This window comes from Sus scrofa, chromosome 14 (assembly GCF_054392235.1).
Source record: "Sus scrofa isolate SSC_HxYL_T2T_F1_AM1 chromosome 14, Sscrofa_HxYL_maternal_Yorkshire_Landrace_v2.0, whole genome shotgun sequence".
Taxonomy (NCBI): Eukaryota; Metazoa; Chordata; class Mammalia; order Artiodactyla; family Suidae; genus Sus; species Sus scrofa.
Genome location: NC_139396.1, coordinates 97,353,543 through 97,361,694, shown reverse-complemented (window position 1 = coordinate 97,361,694; position 8,152 = coordinate 97,353,543). Strand labels below are relative to the sequence as shown.

General features: G+C 50.0%; 1 protein-coding gene across 6 annotated transcripts in view; it reads left to right on the top strand.

Annotated features, from left to right (window-relative positions):
- Positions 1-8,152, top strand: part of ASCC1 (activating signal cointegrator 1 complex subunit 1) — a 184,240-nt gene continuing 176,088 nt past the window's right edge. For 5 of the 6 annotated variants that reach the window (XM_084993024.1, XM_084993021.1, XM_084993022.1 and 2 more), the window contains exon 1: positions 47-155. The gene's annotated coding sequence lies outside the window, so the exon portion shown is untranslated. Of the gene's footprint in view, positions 156-8,152 lie in introns of all 6 variants that reach the window. The other variant, XM_084993030.1, reaches the window with a different exon arrangement.

The following is an 8,152-nucleotide window of genomic DNA, read 5'->3' as shown; positions in this document are numbered from 1 at the left end:
GGGATTTGAGCAAGCTTGTCCGGGCCGTGCGCCTGCGCACGCCCACCTGTGTGCGCTCGGTCCTGGACCGAGCCAGTGCACGCGCAGCGGGCCTCCAACGCAGGGCCCTCCCTCCAGCCCAGCACAGGGGCCCGGGGAGAGCGGGAAAGCCGGAGGTGGGTAAGGACTGCGGGCGGGTCCCGCCAGCACCCTCCCCTCACCCCACCCCCGCCCGGACGGGCCCAGCAGCACGTTGCCGGCCGGCGATTGCTCCATCCGGACTCAGCCGCTTGTGCCCTCCTGCACGTGGCGCAGACGGCACACCTCCCGCGCCCGGCGGGAGGGGCTCTCCGGGACTGTCCCCGGACTTGTCCCCCGCCACCCCACCCGCCAGCCCAGACCGCGCCAGACTGAGTCCCCAGCGGCACATTCACCCGGCAGCTGTCGGAGCCTTGTCCCAGACACCTTTGATGGCTGCCCTTTGCTCTGTCTGTTCTCAGCGGACAAATGAGGGAAATTGAGTAAACCGGCTCAGCAAGGCAGGAAACCCCTGGCTGCTTTGCTACGCACGATTTTTCAGCAGCTTTTCTGGGGGGCAGGGAGGATTTCTGGAGTGAAAAGAGGGAAGATGACTGGGGACTCATGCAGTCCTCTGGGGCTGTGGGCACCCTCCAGGCTGGCCTTACTGGTCTCTACCTGCCAAAGCCAGGCACAGTGCCTGACACTCATGGGTGCTTCACAGATTCTCTTTAAAATGCATTTCCTGGAGTTCCCATCGTGGCCCAGCAGAAAGGAATCCGACTAGCATCCAGGAGGACACAGGTTCTATCCCTGGCCTCCCTCAGGGGGTTAAGGATACAGTGTTGCCATGAGCTGTGGTGTAGGTCCCAGAGGAGGCTTGGGTCCTATGATGGTGTGGCTGTGGCATAGGCTGACAGCCATATCTCCAATTAGACCTCTAGTCTGGGAACCTCCATGTCCACAGGTGGAGCCCTAAAATGACCAAAAAAATATCATTTCCTCACCCTCCTCTTGGTTTTGAGTGGCTGCCAAGAAGAGTGCCAGGGTCAAGGGGCCACTGCTTGGGGCTGGAGCTGAAGGCTAGCATCTGGGGCTTTAGGGGGCCTTTCGTATGGGTTTGCTGTTTCACTTGGGCAAATCCCTTGATTTCTCTAGGCCCCATTTCTGGGACAACTCAGTAATAAGGTAATCCCCCTGGCCCTAAAGCTCAGGACAGACTTTGAACTCCTAGCAAGCAGGAAAAGGAAACTTCCATTTGAAGCAGAGATTTCCTCTGGACTGTTAATATTCTGCTGGATCTATCCAGGCCAGGGTCTGCAGTATTCTGTGTCTAGACTCAGTGACAGAAGTAGCTTGCTGTTACTTATAGAGTCAAGTTCAAATTCCTTGGTTTGGTGTTCAAGGCTTCCTCACATGGCTTCCAACCAACCTGTTTAGCCTCACCCCATCTACACCCCCACACTGTAGCCTTAGGAGGAATCTCACACTTCCCCAAATATACTACACACAGTGTTGATACATCTCTGCCCTTGCATATGCTGATCCCTCTGCCCAGAATGCTCTTCCCTACACTCTGCATATGGTTGGTTCCCTCTCATACAGATCTCCCTTGAAATGTCACCATCCCAGCAGAGAGGTCTTTCCCAAATATCCAGTAAAGCAGGGGCTCTGTTATTCTCTCAGAGCTTCTTCTTCCCTCCCTCCTTAGCCCTTTTGCATTTTGGGATTAGAAGTCTGGCTCTCCACTGGACTGAAAGGGCTGTGAGGGAGATACCATGTCCTTTTTTTTTTGTCTCCACCCCATCACTTAACCAAAGTGCCTGGCACATAGTAAGAGTTTAGTAAATATTCATGGAAGGGAAGAAAAGGGAGGTCCCTTATGGTCTAATAGTTGGGATTTGGTGCTTTCATTGCTGTGGCCCAGGTTCAATCCCTGGTCATCTGGGAACTGAGTTCCCACATCAGGCCATTGCACACCAGGGTCAAAAAAAAAAAAGGATGTGATTGATTAGCAAAAACATCGAGCACAGCCTAAGTGTCCACCAGCAGAGGACTGCTATTGTAAATGATACAACAGCCATCCAGTGGGATACTCTGCAGCTGTTAGATACATATATACCCAGATGGAAGATGACTTGAGAAGTGAGGATAGGAAGGCAATCCCTTTCTTTTTTTTTTTTTTTTCTCCTTTTTTTTTAGAGCTGTATCCGTGGCATATGGAGGTTTCCAGGCTAGGGATTGAATCAGAGCTGTAGCCACCAGCCTACACCACAGCCACAGGCACGCAGGATCCAAGCCGTGTCTGCAACCTACACCATAGCTCACAGCAACGCCGGATCTTTAACCCATCGAGCGAGGCCAGGGATCAAACCCGCATCCTCATGGATCCTAGTCCGGTTCGTGAAGCACTGAGCCATAAAGTGCTAATTAGAAATATCAGGGGTCAGGAACATGTATATAGATAAAGGCATAAATATGTCTGTAAACATAAGAAAATATCAAGACAGCATAGTCAACCTAAATACGCCCGAGAAGCAGGATGCAGATATAGTCACAGTTTATCATCAATTGAGAACTTCGCTTAGACCTTATCTCCTCTGGAAGTCCTGTCTGGTCCTGTCCTTGTGTTGGAGGAGCTGCCTCTGAGCGTGCAGCCAGGTGCTCCAAAGCAAGGCCTGCTGCTCCTCCCTCGGGGTCCCGTCCCGAGGCCCTGAGTGTGTGGGGGCAGCTGGCATGGGGGACAGAGCGGGTGAGGATAGAGACCAAAGCAGGACTGATGCCAGGAACCTATGTCTACCTGCCAGGTGCCATGGCTGCAGGTGGCCTTGGGCTATCAGCAGAGCCAAAATGTGACCGGAAGCCTGGCCTTGGTGCAAGGCTGGGCCCAGCGGGCTCTGTTCCAGATTCGGCACCATTGGCCTTGGCTAAGGGAGGCATACAGGGTAGCTTCTGGCTGCCCTTCGGTGCCCGGGAGTGGACAAGGGTCAGATGCAACTTGGTGGGAACAAAAGGCCTTCTGCCGGCCTGCCCGCTTGTCCCTGGCTGTCCCATAACAGCTCCCATGAGGCCTGGAACAACTCAGTTCAGACCAACTGGGCCAGGGGAGAGGAAGGAAGAGCGGCAAAGGGCTCAGGGTCAGATGTCTGAGCTTCGATTCCCACGGGTGCCTCTCATTATGCTTGTCAGGAAGCGGAAAAGCTGCAGACCTTCGCCTTCACTTTGTTCCACATCTCAACCCAGTCTCTCTTCCCCTGCCTGTCTCGGAACAGGTTCCCCATCTGGAGCATCAGGGGGTGGTGCAGGGGTGGACGCACCTCCGAAGTCACCTTCTTCCAGAGGTTTCAGGTCCACGCCTACCAGTCATGTGACCCTGAACAACGGGCTTTACCCCTCTGTGCCTCGGTTTCCCTAGTCAATTAGGCAATCGTGCCAAGTGTTTAGAAGTGGGCCTCATACTCATTGGTGTATCTGTTGTTTATATGTGTTAGCTATTATCTGTGTGGCTGGGGTCATCACAGTACCTACTACTTCGGCAAGCTATTGTGAGGATTAGGCTGGATATTGTGGGTCACATGCATGGTGTGTTACACGTTTACTTGGTTTACAAAGGATAATGAGATGGAAGTACAAATCTTGGTTTCTGAGATGCTAGTGGATTAATATGACGGCTGCTGGTGGCTTCCTGGGAATAGCGTGCAAAGCCTTCGGTGGCCCAGGCAGCCACGTTGGTTCAATGGCGTGGCTGTGCTGGGTGTTGCTGAGCTGCCTGGTTCGTCAACAGCCTGCTCCTTCAAACCCATTTTAACCGGCTCCATCTGGCCCAGCTTTCTCAACACACTATCCTGGCAGCTGTCACAGGCCCAGGGCGCTGGGCAAAGTGTCAGGCCTGCTGCAAAATATGTTGGAACTTTATCTGACCCCTGGCTCCCGTCCCAATCAGAAATACATTGGCTGGAACTTGCAGCCAAGCTCCAGCAAGCCTGGGGGCTGGAGGAAGAAGGCAGCCCTGAATCACAGGCCAGATATTCCCCCACACCCTCCATCCTTGCTGGCCCTCCTCCCTTTTATTTGCACAGTTCTACCAACTCATGCTATTGCTAGTTATGAAGCCGTTTTTAAAACCAAAAGCTTAATCCTGAGCCCTGGATTCGCAGAGAAGGGAGAGAAAGTTTCCCCTGAACCTCAGGAACCTCTGCACTTTCCTCTTTTTCTCCCTTCAGTGTTGATTTATGGCAGCCTTTTTGGAGGCCAGGATGATCCTTTGGGCCGCCATCTGGAACTCTCCAGAAAGAGCCTGCAACAACGGCAGCCCTGGCAGCCAAGCCAGGCTGGCAGCAGGCCAGCTTCGGAGGGGGCGTTGCTCAGTCTGGGAGTCTCCACCCTGGTCAAGGTCAAGCCTCCCTCCCCACCCAGCTCCCTCCTGAGGTCCCAGGCAAGGGTAGCAGGTCTCAGGCCAAACAGGTACTCCTCAAAAGGCCATTGTCCTAGAATGAGAGGAATTCCAGGAGCACCCTACCCCAAGCATGCATTTGAGCTTTCAAAGAGCTAGCTTGCTAGTGAAAGGAAACCAGGAAAGAAAACATCAGTCTGTGTGGCCAGGGGAGTTCTAGATGTTAGATTAAATTCTTAAAAGCTCCATGGAGCGCCTGTCGTGGCTCAGTGATTAACGCATCCGACTAGGAACCATGAGGTTGCAGGTTCGATCCCTGGCCTCGCTCAGTGAGTTAAGGATCCAGTATTGCCATGAGCTGAGGTGTAGGTCTCAGATGTGGCTCAGATCTGGTGTTACTGTGGCTGTGGTGTAGGCTGGCAGCTACAGCTCTAATTAGACCCCTAGCCTGGGAACCTCCATATGCTTCGGGTGCAGCCCTAGAAAAGACAAAAAAAAAAAAAAAAAGCTCTAAAATTTTCCATTACACAGGTCATACTATCCAGACCCTAAGCCTCACAGATTTGGAATTCATTAGATTCAAAATTTTTGAAAAATCAGCTTGATCAGTGTTGCAAATGGACTGGATCTGAGATGACGTTATGGAATGATTGTTGGTTTTCTCATTTGTGAGAAGTGCAGTGCGGTTATATAGGAGAACAGCCTATTCCTAAGAGATTCCTGCTGAGATGTTTGGAGCTGAACATCACACCAGCAACTTCTTTTCAAGTAGTTCACCAAAAAAACTTGATCCAGATAAAGCAAATGGGGCAAAAGGGATAAATCACTGAATCTAGGTAGAGAGTATTGTAGGTGTTTATTGTGCCTTTCTTGCAATTTTTCTATGCATTTGAAGACTTTCTTGATAAAACATTAAAGGGAAACATTTAAATACACTAAGCTATTCACCTGCAAAATAAGACAACAGGGAATTCAGCTTGCTCTAAATGAATTTCACTTCTTCTCTGAGGATAGAAAGAGTAGAAAGAAACAAGATGGTATCCAAGAGTGTAGAGTTGAGCCTACCAAAGAGAACCAATTATTTTAAAGGTTTTGTTAAGTGCTTGTCTGGAAACAGTACCGGTCGTTAAAAATCCCTTTAGTTCATGGCCAGGAGAGGACTCATCTTGGAAACTGGGAGACTCCAGCCATTTTAACTTATTGGCACCAGATTTAACACAAGTCAAGAAACACATTTTAAAGACTTACTATGCACATAGCCTGAGATGTCACCAAAGATGTTTTTTCCCTGCCTATATCCCGATATTAAGTACCAGGTGGCCACAGTATTTTATTGTAGTTGTCATGGGCTGAATTGTTTCCCCCACAAAACTCACATGTTGAAGTCCTAATTCTCAATACCCAGAATGTGATCTTAGTCAGGAATAGGGTCATTGCAGGTGACTTCAGTTAAGATGAGATCAATAGGAGTTCCCGCTGTGCCTCAGCAGTTAATGAACCTGACTAGCATCCATGAGGATACAGGTTCGGATCCTGCATTTGCTGTGACTGTGGTGTAGGCTAGCAGCTACAGCTCTGATTGGACCCCTAGCCTGGGAACCTCCATATGCCACAGAAGAAGGCCTTAAAAAAAAAAAAAAAAATAGGATGGGCTCTATCCAATCTGACTGGTGTCCTTATAAAAAGGGGAAGATTGGGCACCCAGAGAAAGCCACATACACAGAAGGGGAACACCACGTGCAGATGAAGGCAGAGATTGGAGTGCTGCTTCTACAAGCCAAGAAATGCCAACGATTGCCAGCAAACCACCAGAAATTAGGAGCAGGGCATGGAATAGATTCTTCCTCACAGTCTTCGGAAGGAATCAACCCTACTGACACTTTTTTTTTTTTTTTTTGTCTTTTGTCTTTTGTTGTTGTTGCTATTTCTTGGGCCGCTCCCGTGGCATATGGAGGTTCCCAGGCTAGGGGTTGAATGGGAGCTGTAGCCACGGGCCCACGCCAGAGCCACAGCAACGCGGGATCCGAGCCGCGTCTGCAACCCACACCACAGCTCACGGCAACGCCGGATCGTTAACCCGCTGAGCAAGGGCAGGGATCGAACCCGCAACCTCATGGTTCCTAGTCGGATTCGTTAACCACTGCGCCATGACGGGAACTCCCCTACTGACGCTTTTATGTAAGACTTCTATCCTCCAGGACTGCGAGACCACCGATTTCTGTTGTTTAGGCCATGCAGTTTGCAGTAATGTGCTCTGGCAACTCTAGCCAACTGGCATAGTGGTAAAACGAACATAGCATAAAACTTGCTATATTAACCAACTGAAAAGTGTACAGTTCAGTGACATGAAAGGCACTCACTTTATTGGGCCAGCAGTTAACATTTTTTTATTTTTAGCTGGGAAAAACCCAAGACTGTGGGAAAGTTGGGAGACCTAGTTCCATATCTGCTTCTCCTTAGCTGAGTGACCCGTTTCATCACGTGTGCAGTGAAGCCACAGCACAGTGACTTCCTGCTCTGATGCTATCATTGCCCATGTGTGGAGAAATTGTAATAGCAATAATAGCTCATGACTTCTTGAGCAATTTTTATGTTCTAGGACCATGCTAAAGGCTTGATGAGGATTATCTCTTTGAATAACCACAACGACTTTATCAGGGAGGTATCATCAGTCCCATTTTACTGATGGGGAAATTGAGCCTCAAAAAGAGTAAGTGCTCCATTTGGGCAGCTCTGGGATTTGAATGAAGGTCTTAACCACTCTGCATACTGCCTTCTAGGTCTTTTGGTCATGCCGGCCTAGAAGAAGATTAAAAGAAGCCTAGTTTGTGTTTGTGCCAAATGACCAACTGCCTGAGAGTCCCTATTGCACGTGTTGTCACCCACCAACCCACCTCTCTCTCGTCCCTGTGTTCTGGGGAGGGACTCTGATGAATCCAAAATTCTAAATTCAAAGTTGACTTTCTGGAGTTCCTGTCATGGCTCAGTGGTTAATGAATCTGACTAGCATCCTGAGGACGCAGGTTTGATCCCTGGCCTTGCTCAGTGGGTTAAGGATCTGGTGTTGCCGTGAGCTGTGGTGTAGGTTGCAGATGCGGCTCGGATCTGGCATTGCTGTGGCTGTGGTGTAGGCCAGCAGCTATATGTCCAATTTGACCCCTAGCCTGGGAACCTTCATATGCCGCAGATGCAGCTCTAAAAAGCAAAAAAAAAAAAAAAAAAAAAAAAAAAAAGTTGACTTTCCAGGTCATTCTGGAGGCAGGGAAATAAAACATTTTATTTGACAACTTATTAGCTTCATTTATAAATATTGACTATCCAGACATGTGGTTTGTGAGTTTCCACGTGTGCTCTCACCTGGTGCCCCGAAAGGTAGAGGCGGCCTGGTTACCTTGGTTTCCCTGAGCCAGCAGGTTGCCATTGGCCTCTCGGTGGTGTCCTGAGCTTGAAAGCCTCCAGAGGGGAAGGGAGAAACCACAGTTTCTGAGCATAGACCAGGCCAGGATCTGCCCTCCAGCAATTCCACCTTTTTCTTTCAAGGGGCAGAAAGGTACTGCTACAGTGTGGGGACAAGTCCAGCTCACCCTCAGGGCCTGACTTAAGACTCCACTCACCTGGGAGCCTGCTTCTCTGTGACACACCCCCACCTGCTCATCCCAGAATTGCCTCCATTCTCAAGTCACATTTGTCTTCTATCCCTCTGCATGCATCTCTCTGTTTCCCAGAATAGAAAGGTCCAAGGAGAAGGAAAGATGCTTGAAG